This window comes from Lithobates pipiens, unplaced genomic scaffold, assembly GCF_037356315.1.
Source record: "Lithobates pipiens isolate NorthernLeopardFrog02 unplaced genomic scaffold, aLitPip1_a1.2 Scaffold_27, whole genome shotgun sequence".
NCBI lineage: Eukaryota > Metazoa > Chordata > Amphibia > Anura > Ranidae > Lithobates > Lithobates pipiens.
In genome coordinates this window covers 84,405,296-84,422,012 of record NW_027507788.1, presented here as the reverse complement: position 1 = coordinate 84,422,012, position 16,717 = coordinate 84,405,296, and positions in this window count along the sequence as shown.

Here is a 16,717-nt window from a genome sequence, read left to right as displayed (position 1 = left end):
CCCGAGCCTCCGTCCGGTCCCGAGCCTCCGTCCGGTCCCGTCCCGTCCCGAGCCTCCGTCCGGTCCCGTCCCGTCCCGAGCCTCCGTCCGGTCCCGTCCCGTCCCGAGACTCCGTCCGGTCCCGTCCCGTCCCGAGCCGAGCCTCCGTCCGGTCCCGTCCCAGGATCACCGCTCTTCGTCGGCGCCCATTCCCCTGTTCAAATGCCGCGCCTCCCTGTCTGTGATAGGCGGAACACAATTTCCCAGCAGCCTGTGTTCCGCCTATCACGGACATCGTCTCATCCTCGTCCGTAGTACGAGGATGAGACGATGTCCGTGATAGGCGGAACACAGGCTGCTGGGAAATTCAGTGTTCCGCCTATCACAGGCGAAGGCGGAGCCGGAGGCGCGGCTTTTGAATTATAGAATGGCCGCTGTCTGTCTGCTCGACACGCTGATCGAGCAGGCAGACAGCGATGACTCGAGTATAAGCCGAGGGGGGCACTTTCAGCCTCAAAAAAGAGGCTGAAAATCTCGGCTTATACTCGAGTATATACGGTATGTTATTCTGTGCTGCTGCATTCTGCACAATTTTCTAAGGAAATTTTCAGGTAACCAGTACCTGCAGCCTATTGGGCCTGAGGCCGGACTCAGGCTTCCAGAACTGACAGGGCTGGATCATGCCCTTCCTGGCTTAGCCCCCCAAACAGCACGTGAGGTGCGTGACCGCTATGTCAGCTATTTTAATGGTAGGGGGGCTATTCCAATGCCAGCTGACCAATAAAAAATTTTTTTTCTTGAAATATGTCTTGTCTGTTCAAATTTTGAAGTTTGGTTCTTGTTTGCTTTTCACGTTGCTTGTATCCTACATTCTCCTAATTCAGGGATATGCAATTGGCCAACCTCCGGCTGGTGCAAAACTACAAGTCAATCATGCCTCTGGGTCTCATGCTTGTGGCTGTCAGTCTTGCTATGCTTCATGGGACTTGTAGTTCTGCAACAGCTGGATTTCCACTAATTGCATATTCCTGTCCTAGTGCATTTGTATAGCAAAGTGGTTTTTGACAATAGGAAATAAGGCCCTTTGTGACAGAAAACACAAAATGACTTCCCAAACTGGTATTGAGTATTGAAAGAAGTAGACACACACATTTTTTTTTTTTTTTTTTGATTTTTTAATAGTGCACATTCCAACCAGTGCCTCTTATTTAGATCTTTTTTTGGTTTTTTGTGTGTTTTTTTTTTTGATTTGTAATTCTTTTTTTTTTTTGTTTTTTTTTTTTTTTTTGGGAAATAGTTTTTTTTTAAATTGTTTTTTTTTTTTTTTTTTTTTTTTATAAATTCTTTTTTTTTTTTTTTTTTGATTTGGTAAACATCGAAATATATAGATATATCAAAAATACAATTATCACAAAAATAAAAAAAATAAAATCAGATTTTTAACTATTTACATAAAACAAGGGGTAAAGCCAAATTTTGAAGATGCACACCAAAAATTGGTAATGTCAACATGTGCTATGTACCATCATGAGTGATCAATGGACGTGTTTGGTGTGTGCAATCCCTTCCTCTCACATACTAGAATGAGGAAGGGTTTGCAAACACCAAATGCGTCCATTGCGACCCTCTGATGGCACATAGCACATGTTGACACACCGTGTGCATCTTCAAAATTTGGCCTCTAAAAATCTTGTAAAAACATTAAAAACTTTTTGGCAAGGAAATGAAGAACATGATCGATTGTGTTTTAGGGGAAAAGGGGCTTAGATTCTCCCTAAAACATCGATCATGTTCTTCATTTCCTGCCTCATAGGGACCAGCTGCTGTTGTATGGCCAGGATTTGTTGTTGTATGGCCAGGATTTGTTGTTGCATGGCCTGGATGTTGCTCTCCATTAAATCGATCCTGGCATTCCAGGCCATGATCTGCCCTATCAGCCTCTGGGCACTGTCCGCTGAAAATGGCTCCGTGGCTTCTCCTACCACAACCAGATCATCACCTAAAAACATGTGTAGATAAAAAATTGGTTAAAATATACAGCCATTAATTGTTTACCTTAAGCTGGGTTGTCAGACACTCACTTTCACTTTGTGGGGTGTGTAACTCCACCTGCTCTTCCTCCTCCACATCTAGCCCTGGGCTGGGCTCATCCAGTGGAGCTACAGAGCTTGGTCCAGCGGAGGATACCGAGCTTGGCTGCTCCCTCGAGGACACTGGGCTGGGCAGCTCCAATACTGATGCGGGGCTGGGGCTAAGTGCCCAATCAGGCTGGCGAGGTCGGGGGGTCCTGGGCTGCTCCGCCTCTTGTCTGAGTCTTTGTTCCCCTATGAGAATGAAAAAAAAATAAATAAATACTTTTAAGTATAGTGATATTTGAGTTCAGAAATTTGAATATGAAACATTGGTTTGAAGTGGTGTAAAATTATTAGCTGGTTATTACAAGATCCTAGTTTAATACATCCTTAAAATGATTTTTTTTTTAGTTAGGCTGTGTTCAGACTGCTGCGATGTGCGAACGCTGCAAATCTACTGTGGTTTCACGCATCGCATGCGCAGCTCGCACTGCCCTATGTGACCTGCTGAGAGTATCAGTGTAAAGTTTTATTGACACCTCCAAATTAGTTCTCATTTCACAGCGCAATCTTTAAACTCGGACAGGAATCGGACCACATGGTGTGAACACCCATGTGATCCGATTCGGCTGTGGACTAAAAAAAGGGCCATGTACAAGTTTGGTCCAGATGCAATGCAAATTCAGCCATACTATATGCATGGCTGAAATCGCATCACACAGAGATCACATGTGATTTGCACTGCAGTGCGGTGCAAATCACATTTGATCTCGTACATTGCAGCAATGTGAACCTAGCCTTTAACCAAACTGCGATACTGTATATCTTTTGTCCAAGTTTCACAGACGGACACACTCGAATCAACGCCTGGAGTACCTGTGTGTGATTATGTCAAAAATGTTCTATGATGGCCCAAACTACACTTATAAAAGTTTCCTAGTCCAGATGTTGAACCAGCATTTTATCTATCTATCTCATTTTTTTAATTGAGTCTACATTGCACTGAATAAATTTATGAAACTTTAGTAAAAATTTATATCCTATAAACTGAGCGTGACAATTCAGTTTATCATGAACAATACCAAAAAAATAATAACTAATTAAAATCTAATCCAACACCAGATAAATTTACACCATACACAAATTCATGCTATTTACGCCCACATATACGAACAACCATATGCGCTCATTACAAGAACTATTAACTACACGAACGATCAAATCCGCCAGATGTACATAAACTACCTACACGAACGATTACAATCTAATCCGCCAGATTTACATACACCGCCTACACGAACGGTTACGCTCAAATCCGCCAGTTTCCATTCACTACCCACACGAACGATTACGTTAAAATCCGCCAGATTTACATACACTACCTACACGAGCGATTACGATCAAATCCGCCAGATTTTCAATCCCTACACGAACGATTATGTCCGACAGTCACGAGAAACGCGGAGTTTACTCACTTTTTTTCAGGACCTTTTTGATGCGGTAATATTGGTCCGGCTCCCTGGACTTGATGTCCGACCATCGTTTCCGGAGCTGGTCCTTGCCTCTTCGTACCCCAAATTTCGTCTCCAAGGCTGTGACTACCTCATCCAAGATGGCGCTTTTCCGGACATTAGGTTTTGGGTAAGGGCCATGTTCCCCATCATAATCCTCCCTTTTTAAGATAGCCACCATCTCCACCATCTCTTCAAAGGCCATATTGGTGGCCTTATATCTCCTCCTTGCTCCTGAAGTATGGGGCCCATGGCTTTCCTCCGCGCTGCTCACGCTGCTCCTAGAATTTGCGTCCGCCATTTTCTCCTCTCATTCACCCACAGCGGAACGAGGGTAAAAGGGGCGGGGAAACACGGTCGCAAGGAACGTCAGGGGCGGGCGACGCAGGCGGAGCCTGAGCGCATGCGCTGTATATAAAGCGTTACCACGAGGCCGTACGCTTGTCCGAACGGAAGCAGCGAGTGCTACACGCGACGGTAAGATAGTTATCGTTTTATTTTGATTTTAAGCCTGCGTTAGGAATGTGTATATTGAAATTTAATCTTATTGATGTTTAATTGATTTTTAGGTGGGTTGATGGTTGAGTGGGCTTGGTGTTTTGTGTGGTAGTGTGGGGGTGGAGGTGGGTGTATAGGGGGGTGGGGGTAGTGTGTGTGTGTGTGTGTGTGTGTGTGTTTGTGTATGGGGCAGTAGTGTGTGTAGTGTGTGTGTGTGTGTGTGTGTATGGGGCATTAGTGTGTGTGTGGGGGGGGGGGGGTAGTGTGTGTGTGTGTGTGTGTGTGTGTGGGGGGGGGGGTAGTGTGTGTGTGTGTATGGGGCAGTAGTGTGTGTGTGTGTGTGTGTGTGTGTGTGTGTGTGTGGGGGGGGGGTAGTGTGTGTGTGTGTGTGTGTGTATGTGGGGGGGGGGTAGTGTGTGTGTGGGGGGTAGCGTGTGTAGTAGTGTGTGTCTCGCCTACATTGTCACAATATAGTGTGCATTTGGTCTGACTTTTTTGTTTTTTTGTTTTTTGTTTTGTTTTGTTTTTTGTTTTTTGTTTTTGTTTTTGTTTTTTTTGTTTGTTTTTCAGAAAATGCAAAGGTATACTGCAGACCCCTTTAAGGAGGAGGCCTTCCTCTCAACATTTCTCGATTTAGTGGAGTCGCACAGCAATCTGTGGGATACAAAACACCCCCAATATCCAAGCCGTGCTGCCCGGAAGAAGACACTGGAGACAGTTTTGGCGTTTGTGAAAACCCGAGTCCCCCAGGCAGACACTGACTTTGTGAACACCAAAATTAAGAACCTGCGTAGCGTGTATAGGCGGGAGCGCAGAAAGATCCTAGAGTCCCAAACATCAGGAGCAGCAGCAGGTCAGGTCTATGTACCTAGGCTGTGGTATTATGACAGGCTGCGTTTTCTGGATGACACGTCAGAAGCCAGGCCGTCACTTTCGACTCTTCCGTCTACCCGTCCCTCCACCCTTCCCTCCGCCTCAGGTGAGCCATCCCTGGAAGATCCAGACCCTTCCTTGCTGGACGAAGTTGATGCGCCCAGCTGGAGCCAGGTATATTTTATTTTCTAAAGTTTGGATTGCTCAAATATTAATGATGTCAAGTTCAATGTTTGAATTGCTTCCAAATCTAGGATTTCATCACAAATTAAATTAGATAGAAGGATACAGTAGTTTACACAAATGTGGCTCAAATCTTGGTGAACTGATGGAAAAATGATGGTGTCAAAATGATAGCCTTTTGTATTTCAAGACAAATGTATTTGCAAGTGAGAACTGTAAAATTGTTAGTGATTGATGATTTCTAAATATAGACATATTTTAGTTATTGATTGCTTTGTTTTTTTACACAGGATGAGCTCACCCAGGAGGAGGCCGGGACCAGTGGTATGGAGGAGGAGGCCGGGACCAGCCACACACAAGAGCTAGCTGGGCCCAGCAGGAGCCGGACTGAAAGCCAGGTCCCTCCCCTCCGCCTAGCCAGCAAAAGGCCCAGGAGGATGGGCCGTACAGAGGAGGAGTCCTTGGTGCTGATACGGCAAGCCACACAAATTTTGTCAAAACCCCCCAATCCGGAGGAGGCCTATGCCACTTATCTGGCTAGCAAGCTACAAGAAATGGACAAACCCCAGCGAAACTTGTGTGAGGCAATCTTTTTTGATGCCATCCAACGGGGTCTGAAGGGTGAGCTCACACCCACCACTAAGCTTTACAACACAGACCCTACTGCTCCTCCTCCTCCTCCTCCTCCTCCTCCTCCTACCACAACTCCACCACCAGAGGCACAGCCTCCAGCGACGCGTGGAGGGAAGGCTAGACGGACGAGTCGCAAGTGACTGCCTGGCTTCAGTCTGCTCTGAAAGAAGACGCAGGCTGTTGTAGTACCACAGTCTGGGGACATAGATCTCATCTGCTGCTGTTCCTGGTCTTTGGGATTCTAGGACCTGGTTTTGCTCCCTATGTACATGCTACGCAGGTTCGGAATTTTGGTGGCCACTCACTTGATGTGTGCCTGGGGGACAAAAGGCTTCACAAACGTCAAAATTGTCTCCAGTGTTGCCTCCCTCTTGATTTATTTTTGTTCTGAGGAAAAATAAAAATGTATTATTTACAAAAAATCTTGTATGTTTATTTTTTTTATTTTATTTTTTTTCAATATTTTTGTATAATTTGGGCTTAAAAAACAAACTTTATTTGTGAGTAGGCAGATACATGTCAAAAGACTCTGGGGGTTATTTACAAAACACACGTTCATGTAAATATGCTAACTTCAAGTGCAATTTTTAAAGCACTGCAAGTGCACTTGGAAGTGCAGTCGCTGTAAATTTGAGGCTTAACATTTGAAATGAGGGGAAGCTCTGCTGATTTTGAACATGCAATCATGTGTAAGCTAAAATGCTGGTTTGGGTATCTATCTATCTATCTATCTATCTATCTATCTATCTATCTATCTATCTACCGTATATACTCGAGTATAGGCCGACCCGAATATAAGCCGAGGCCCCCAATTTACCCCCAAAAAAACTGGCAAACTTATTGACTCGTGTATAAGCCGAGGGTGAGACATGCCTGTCCATCCCTGTGTGTGTGTCCGTCCCTGTGTGTCCGTCCCTGTGTGTCCGTCCATCCCTGTGTGTCCGTCCATCCCTGTGTGTGTGTGTGTCCATCCATCCATCCATCCCTGTGTGTGTGTCCATCCATCCATCCATCCCTGTGTGTGTGTGTGTCCATCCATCCATCCATCCCTGTGTGTGTGTGTGTCCATCCATCCATCCATCCCTGTGTGTGTGTGTCTCCATCCATCCATCCATCCCTGTGTGTGTGTGTCTCCATCCATCCATCCATCCCTGTGTGTGTGTGTCTCCATCCATCCATCCATCCCTGTGTGTGTGTGTCTCCATCCATCCATCCATCCCTGTGTGTGTGTGTGTGTGTGTGTGTGTGTGTGTGTGTGTGTGTGTGTGTGTCCAGCCTACCTGTGTCCCGAGCCTCCGTCCCGTGCCTTGCCTCCTTGCCTCCGTCCCGTGCCGTGCCTTGCCTCCTTGCCTCCGTCCCGTGCCGTGCCTTGCCTCCTTGCCTCCGTCCCGTGTCGTGCCTTGCCTCCGTCCCGTCCCGTGCCGTGCCTTGCCTTGCCTCCGTCCCGTGCCTTGCCAGGATCGCCGCTCTTCGTCGGCGCCTCGGCGGACATACTACAATTCGAAAGCCGCGCCTCCGCCTCCGCCTTCGCCTGTGATAGGCGGAACACTGAATTTCCCAGCAGCCTGTGTTCCGCCTATCACGGACATCGTCTCATCCTCGTACTACGGACGAGGATGAGACGATGTCCGTGATAGGCGGAACACAGGCTGCTGGGAAATTCAGTGTTCCGCCTATCACAGGCGGAGGCGGAGGCGCGGCTTTCGAATTGTATGTCCGCCGTCTGTCTGCTCGATACGCTGATCGAGCAGTCAGACGGCGATGACTCGAGTATAAGCCGAGGGGGGCACTTTCAGCCTCAAAAAAGAGGCTGAAAATCTCGGCTTATACTCGAGTATATACGGTATCTATCTATCTATCTATCTATCTATCTATCTATCTCTACTTGCATAGTCCTGCTTGGCCACAAAAAATGCAAGTCCATCTTGTTTCAAACCCCCCACAAAAAAAAAAAAAAAAAAAAAAAATATGACAATAGTAGTTCCAAAAATATATAGTAATAGATAAATTCTATTTTTTTTTTTCAGAAATAAAAATATATATATAAATTTTTTTATTTTTTTTTATTTTATATATTTTTTTTTAAGATAGACACACATATATATATATATATATATATATATATATATATATATATATATATATATTTTTTTTTTTGTTTTTTAATTTGGAATATATTTATTCTATAATTGGAAGATTAATCATAGGATGAGGATGAATAAAAACATGTAGTATAACTCTGTGTGAATATAAGCAGCAAAGCTACTTCACTTTTCTTGCATTACGAAGAAGAAAAGAACGGGCTATATTAAAAAACCACAAAATTAGCAGCATGACGAATATGCTAGCTTCAATGCGAACACTAGTTTTACAAGACCGAGCGCTTCCGCCCTGTAAATTCTTTCTGAGTATGCGCGGAACTTAGTTTGACGAACAAGCCTACACACGAGCGGACTGTCCGCTCAAACAAAGTTTCAGCGGACAGTTTTTCGGAATTTCCGAAAAACTTTGTTCAGCAGACTGTTCGCTGAAACTGTCCGCTGAAAGCCCACACACGAGCGGACTGTCCGCCGAAACACTGTTCAGCGGACAAAGTTGAGCGAACAGTCCCCGCGTGTGTACGCGGCCTGAGTAGTGTATCTGATACCAGGGTACAAAGTCTACAAGAAGTGATGCTAGATGAAAAAAAAGGAGGAGGGGTTTTATTTGGGATAAAGGGGAGAAGGGGTGGGAAAGGGTGGGTGGGGAACTGAGAGTGTGACAATACTTATGAGTACCCACCACCCCCATAAGAGAAAGGAGGGAGGGAGGACCAATCTAAAAAATGTATAGATATGGTTAGAAATGATAGCAAAATATAGTGTAATATAATACAGTGTGGGCCTAAGGTACGGAAAAGGTATTTAAGACTATAAATGGATCTAAACAAAGCAATGATGAATTTAAAATTGATGTGATTATATAAATATGTAAAATTAAAGGATGGTGGCTATTTCTATACTTTTGTTGATACCTCCTGGTGAGAGGACATCTAAACTGTATATCCAACAGGTCTCTCTGGCACACAGTTTTTTAAATTTTTCATCAGCAGAGAGACATTCGGAGATCTGTTGGATAACCCATACTTTGAGTCCCACGGTGGATTTGTGGTGGGCCTCTGTAAAATGTCTTGGGACATTGTGTGGGTCTGTGACATCCTCAATGAACCGTCTATGTTCATTGAATCTTTGCCTGAGGGCTCGAATTGTTTGTCCCATGTAGATTAACCCACTAGGGGCAAGTGAGGCCATAGATGACAAAATCAGATGAGCAGTTGTAAAACTCTTTTAGTAAGTGGGATTTTCCTTTTGTACTAAATGATTTTTGACCATGCTGTACAAATTTACAGGTGCTTTACTATGGGGATTACAATTGGTACAGATGGTGAAATAGTGGTTGATTTGAGTTTGCTTGGGGCAATTTTATTCTTTAAATTTGGGGCCCTACGGTATGCGATTCTTGGATGTGGGGGAGAATGTTTTTTAGATGTGGGTTCTGCTGTAGAATATCCCAATGGTTTGACAATATCCTTTCCATCTTTTTGTATTTCGAATGAAAAGTGGTTATGAACCTGGTGGAGCAGTCTTTTGGGTTTTGGCTGTTTTTTGGAGGCTTTCCTAGAAGGTACGAGTCATATGCTTCTTCCATCAGGCTTTCAGGGTACTGTTTATCAAGAAATTTCCTCTTTAGGTTGGTACTAAGTTCAACATAATCAGTGTCTCTAGTACAGTTCTGTCTAAGACGACAGATTTGGCATTTTGAGATGTTTTGGATCCATTTTAGATAATGGCAGCTGTTGAAGTGTAGGTAAGAGTTGCCAGCCTTAGGTTTTTTAATACAAACTTTTATTACGACAAAAAAAAGAAAGGGCATATACAGTAAGTGACTTTGACAGATTGATCAATAACAGGAGAATTACATCACAGTAGACAAATCAATAACAGTATAGTGGGTTCATCAATGTTGTTACAAGTGTCCTGGTTCATAACAAAGGGTTGTCTGAAAAGTACCTGCAACCCACCATTTCGTCATTGTCCGTGGGGGTATGGAAGGCAAGGAAACAAACAGGCTAAAAGAATAACCCTCACTTCCACATGGTGGGGTAGAAACTGTACCACTATATAGGCATCTGGGTATGGACATGCCACTGAAATCATAAAATAGACAAGAAAAACAACAAAAAACAAAAGCTAAACTATAAAATTATAATAACTGCTCCAAAAGGTACCATTGATCCAAGTCAGTAACCTTATTTGGGGTGAGCAGACTCCAAGTCTGTCTCAACCTGCAGGCTTCCGGCCTTTCAGGGAGTCCAGGACTTCCACTTGAGATCGTATACCTGCATGGTGTCCATGATTGTATGATAAATCCTCTCCATTAGCGAATGGCAGCCATTCTCTTAAGTACCTGATCCCATGCAACCGTAGGAGAGCGCCAGAACAGGGCAATCGACCAGTGTACTGCACTAAAAAGGGTATGGGAAAGTTTTTGGTCAGTGGGGGTAGAACCTGGGATATCAGCAAAGAAAAGGCACATTTGGAAGGTAAACGTGATAGGAGTACCAATAATCCCCGATACTCTGTCCTGCACTCTTTGCCAGAGGGTCCTGAGGGCCGGACAACTCCAAAATATATGAAGGTGAGTACCCGAGTCGGGACAACCCCGAAAACAAGATCCAGAAACGGTGGGGAAGATTTTATGAATTTTCCGGGGGCGTAATACCACCTGGTATGTAGCTTCACCACCGTTTCTTTCAACGCCTCGGACCTGGTGCACTTGTGCATATTGGACATTCTGAGAGTCCACTCCTCTGGGGAGGCCTCCTCCCCGTCTCTAGTTCCCACTTAAGTATGGCTGTAGATTTATCTAAGAGACCTACGCCTGCGAGGGATGAGTATATAATGGAGATGCCACCCCTATCCCTAGATTGTCTCAAAAAAGGTGTCTGTCCCCATGGTGGCCCTAGGGAAGTAGGTATTGTAAAAATGCCTAATTTGCAGGTAACGGAAAAATTCCGAATTAGGGAGGGCGTGGGAGGTTTGGAGAGATCCGAAAGACCTAAAAGTCCCTCTGTCATGAAGGGAACCATAGGTGGTCAGATCCCCCAGGACCCATAGTGCAAAGCTATTTTGGTCGTGAAGGGCGGCCGGGAACACTAGATTCCCTGATAAAAGAGGCCAGCCTAGGTTTGGGGGGGCGTAGTGAGAATTTCCCACCATACAGAGACCATAGGCGAAGTGACTGACTCACAACTGAATTCAGGGCAGAGATCTCTTTAATATAAGAGGTTTTATTCCAAAGTGGCCCTTGGAGGTAATAGGGGGCCACCGAGGAGCCCTCGAAGCGCAGCCAGGGTATAGTCCTCGGGGAATAGTGCCATAAAGCAAGTTGGAGGAATCTGGCTGAGAGATAGTATAACCAGATGTTAGGGAGACCCAGACCACCCATATTTCTAGCCCTGTAGACCATTTGCTTACCTAAACGGGGCTTTTTGTTATGCCAGACAAACTTATTAATATCCCTCTGCAGGGATTCCAGTGTCAGGCGGGGTATATAATTGGGCAGGGATTTAAATAAAAATAAAAGTTTAGGGAGGATCGACATCTTGACTGCCTGCACTCTGCCTAAAAATGAAATATGATAAGAGTCCCAGGAGTGTAACAGTTGTCTAATGCGGGAAAACATAACAGGGTAATTAGCTAGGTATATTTTATGGCTAGTTGTAGCTAGTTTAATCCCCAGATAAGAGAAGGTCTGGCCATCCATAGGAAAGCCGAAATTAGCTTGAATCTGTGCTGCGGTCTGTTGGGGGATATTAATCGGAAGGGCCGAACACTTAGAAAGGTTGACACCCAGACCAGACAGACCCCAGAATATAACAATTGCAGAGTTTAACCAGAGCCGCATAGACCACTCTATTGAAACTTTTCAAGTACGGACCTTTGGAATGTGTTGGAAAAAAAATGGATTTGGATTTTAATGAAGAATGAATAATAGGGGGAGAAGTGGATAAATGTTGTGTCACAATTTATAAAGTTCAGAGTTGGATTTGAATTGGTCAAGTGCGGATTCAACTGGAGAGCCGATGATAGGTTCTGTGAGGGTGTTATTGAATAATTTCTCGTGTTTAATATGGAAATGTCTCTTTAAAAAGTGAGAGTTTGAATATTTCTGTTTAGATCTTTGAAGAGTAGAAAGGGGGTGGGTTTGGTAATGGGAGCAAAGTTAAGCCCACGACTGAGGAGGGAAGTATCTGCAGAGGACAGAATATGTGTAGAGAGATTAAAGATTTTTACCATTTTGGGTGTCTCTGGACATTTTGATTGTTTCTTTGATCATCCCCCTCTACAACCTCTCCTATAAGTTTTCTTTTTTGGGATACTGAGGCTGGAGGAGGACTGGAAACTAAAAAAGTAGGAGAACTGATGGGGGGTGATGCATAACTAATGGTGCTGACTGATTTGGGGCCACTAGATGGTGAGATATTCTGACCTATGGTTAGGGGATGAAGAGAAGAATTGAAGCAGGGCTAGAGGGACTGGAATGTTCATTTGGTATCTGTCAGGCACAACAGGACCAAAAGGACATAGGTTCATCAGAGGAGGGGGAAGGGGGTTGGGAGGTTGAGGGCCAGGTGTTCTCTGATGTCGTGGAGTATGGGTGGAGGTTGAAGGTATGGAAGATGTGGTAGTAGAGTAAGGAAGTAATATTCAGGTACACTGTCTGTATTTAAAAAGAAAAAAGTTGCACTTTAAATATTTTTAATATAAGTATAAACTTTTACATCAGACTGATGCTCAGATATCTATTATTATAGCTCTATAAATTATTATAGCTAGTGTTTTCTTAATTCACCTTTCTGCTTTACAAACAAGACTACATCAGAAACTATGCTTGAATGGAAATACATGTGTTTATTGTTCATGCTCTTGTTTTTTAATTAGACATTCTTTGTTGTTTTTCTTTGTATGGCTTTGCTGACATTTTGGTAATAATTTTCTTCTTGGTCCCAGTGTGATAGCAATTTTCTCATTATGTCATCCGATTAAAACCTTTTTAAAATAACTCGATTACATAGCCTCAATCAGTGCTTTCTAAATTCAACAGCCATTCTCTACCACAGTTCTGTGGAAGCCTAGGGTTCCTCCTGAGGATGCTAGGGGTTTCAAGTGTGCCTGTATAGTTTTAGGGCCAACACCACTTAGCAGAGCCAGCTGCAGGACACCAATGACCATTTAGTTGTCTGTAAAGTTGGCATTGTGACCACAACAGTAAGGAGAGCATTTTTTCCACTGGGCAACAATATAGAGGGCATTTTTCCAACTGAGCCCTAATGAGTTGGGTTTTAGCAGGAGTTCCTCAATACCTCACAATTATTTAAAGGATTCCTCTGAATTTTAAAAGGTTTAAAAGGCATACTCTTAAAGGCCCTGTCACCAATATTTAATTTAACATAAAGCTATTACCTCAAAAAATGTAAATACTTACATCTCATGTTGTCCATGCCACCAAATGCTGCATTTTTCAGAGGAACCATCCCCTACAGCCTGCTGGGAATCCAACACTTCCTTAAGTGCATCTCTCGCAGTGCTCAGTGGCGTAGTGAAGGTTGTCAGCACCTGGGGCAAGGGAAGTTATTTGCATCCCCTAGCCTGTGGACTTTTAGCACTACCTGAGTCTTTTCCACTAAAGCAGTATTAAACTCCTTACCTAAGCACATGTATTGTATATTAATAAAAATAAATTTGAGCATTTTATTACAAAATAATATATTGTAATGAACATACGTTTGAGTATACTAGTATTACTTTACGTCAGTGTTCTCTTAATATACATGTATTGTATATTAAGAAAACACTGATGTAAAGTAATACTAGTATACTCAAATGTATTTTCATTTTTTATTTTACTTTATTGAGAGTAGTGCATATAGTACCTATCTACAATGTCAGCCCTGAGGGACAGTGTGTCCTCCAGGAGGTGCAGGAAGATGGTGGCAGAAAAAGTGAGAGAGGCTCACCGAGTGGAAGTTCCCTGGGCCTTGCACACACCACCCCAAATCTTCATCTTCCCACCTCAGATCATTACAAATCCTGCACCTTCCCACCTCAGTTTACCACAAATCCTGCATCTTCCCACCTCAGATCAGTCCAAATTTCTTCACCATCAGGCCTCAGATGAGCCCTAACTCCTGCACCTGTACTCCTTACATCAGCCCAATTCCTGCGCAACAGACCTCAGAACACCCCAATTCCTGCACCTTCAAACCTCAAATCAGCCCCAATTCCTGCACCTTCACACTTCAGATCAGCCCCCATTCATAGTTACATAGGTTACATAGTAGGCGAGGTTAAAAGGAAACCATCGAGTCAAACCTATGTGTGTGATTATGATTACACAGAGCAGGGCTCAGCAGCAAGCACGCATGAGTGCCCCAATAGTAAGTAGCTTGCTATGGGGGCATTTGGCATGGGGGAGCCAGGAGCGTCAGTGGGGGAACCGAGAAAAGGAGGATCAGGGCTGCTCTGTGCACTAACATTGCACAGAGCAGGTAAGTATGACATTTATACCTCCTAGAGGGCCACTGGATTTTGAGTACCCCTTTGTTCTGCAAAGCCAGGCAACAAGCATTTTCCACAAGAATTCAACAGCCAATAAACCAGTCCCCGGTCTGTGTTCTTGTTGTTTTATTAGGGTGGTTAACATGGATGAGGTTACAGAAGAACTCTGAGGACAACTTCAACTGCTCCCAACTTTCAAAGGAGATCCCAAACTGCACTCCAGCAGCAATAATCACTCCTTCCAAAAGTCCTTCCACAAGTCTCTTCCTGTTAGCAAAAATGCCAGCTCACCTGGCATCACTTGAGCTTTCCCCAAGCAGGGATGAGGGTAAGCTGTATAATGTCCCTCTTGTAGGCTAGCTAGATATTGCACCCAGCTGCTTTCTCCCTTTTTGGCTTTGGGGGTGAAAAGGTAGTGGTTATTCACTCAGTCCCTTGAAATCCTGCAACATGATAATAACCACTGCCCATGCCTTCTGTTGTATAGGTCCCACTTGCAGGACAGGGTATCCCCTGGATAAGACTAAATGGGGGTGAGGGTCCCTCTCTGGCTCCTTTTCTTCTTACTCTCTTTCTCTCTTCAAACACAGGGGTCCCCTCTGAATCCTGGAACCTGTTCTCCACATAGCCAGACTCCCAAATACTTATGGGGCACTCTACACCTACTGGATGGTCCTTCCCCCAGGGATTGGCAGAGTCTCCATGAATATTTGAGCTGCTTCCCCCCCCTCTGCCCAGCAAGTTCTGGAACCTTCTAGAAGCTTCCTGAAGCCAGGGGGAGTTGACTGAGACCCAGCTCTTTCAGCTAACTCAACACAAACCAATTAACCCTGGCTCTGCTGGCTACAGTGGAGCCTAAACACAATTTACCTACTATACACTGTGTACACAGTGGGTATGCCATGCATTGTACCAAAAGTATCATTATAAAAGTGACATATTATAGAATAAAATGTATAATTTTATCTACAATAACAATACTCATTTTAAAATGATCTTAGTCTTTTTGTCTATAGATTGCATTGAAAATAAAAAAAAAATTTTCACAATGATTTTAAAAATGAAAAGTACTAGTTTGTAGCAAAAACAATATACAGTATATATAATTTAAGTTATCTCAAAGTGAAACTTGGCAGCTGCATTAATACCCTCAAATAGTTACATAGTTGCATCAAGTCCAACCTATGTGTGTAATTATATGTGATTATATGTCGGTATTACCTTGTATATCCATGTTGTGGTCGTTCAGGTGCTTATCTAATAGTTTCTTGAAACTATCAATGCTCCCCGCTGAGACCACCAACTGTGGAAGGGAATTCCAAATTCTTGCCGCTCTTACAGTAAATAACCCTCTACGTAATTTAAGGTTAAACCTGTTTTCTTCTCATTTTAATGAGTGGCCACATGTCTTGTTAAACTCCCTTCCGCAAAAAAGTTTTATCCCTATTGTGGGGTCTAAATTTAAATCATATGCCCTCTCAAGCGTCTCTTCTCCAGAGAGAATAAGTTCAGTGCTTGCAACCTTTTCTCATAACTAATATCCTACAGACCCTTTATTAGCTTTGTTGCCCTTCTTTGTACTCGCTCCATTTCCAGTACATCCTTCCTGAGGACTGGTGCACAGAACTGGACAGCATATTCCAGGTGTCTTGTAAAGTGGGAAAATTATCATTTAATCTCTGGAGTTGATCCCCTTTTTAATGCATGCCAATATTCTTTTTGCTTTGTTAGCAGCAGCTTGGCATTGCATGCCATTGCTGAGCCTATCATCTGCTAGGACCCCCAGGTCCTTTTCCATCCTAGATTTCATATTTTTGCCACACAAATGCATTATTTTACATTTTTCTATGTCATTTGCCATGTAGTTGCCCACCCCATTAATTTATTCAGGTCTTTTTGCAAGGTTTCCACATCCTGTGGAGAAGTTATTGACATGCTTAGCTTAGTATTGTCCGCAAATACAGATATTGGAATGTTTAGCCCATTCTCCAGGTCGTTTATGAACAAATTAAACAGGATTGGTCCCAGCACAGAACCCTGTGGGGCCCCACTACCCACCCCTGACCATTCCGAGTACTCCCCATTTATCACCACCCTCTGAACTCGCCCTTGTAGTGTATTCAATGCCTTCACCATCTCCCCATCCTTTGTAACCAGATGTCCTTCCTCATTCTTTATGGGATCAATATGGTCTGTCCTCCCCTTTTTACTGTTTACATACATAGAATTAAGTCTTTAAGTATGTATCTGTCCCTCTTCTGTGCCACCATCTTCCAAAAACAGGAACGGTGGATTTTCTGTACATGCACACAAATGCCACCAGTTTCTGGTATATGGGCACTACAGAAACATTTTTGTGCATTCTCAG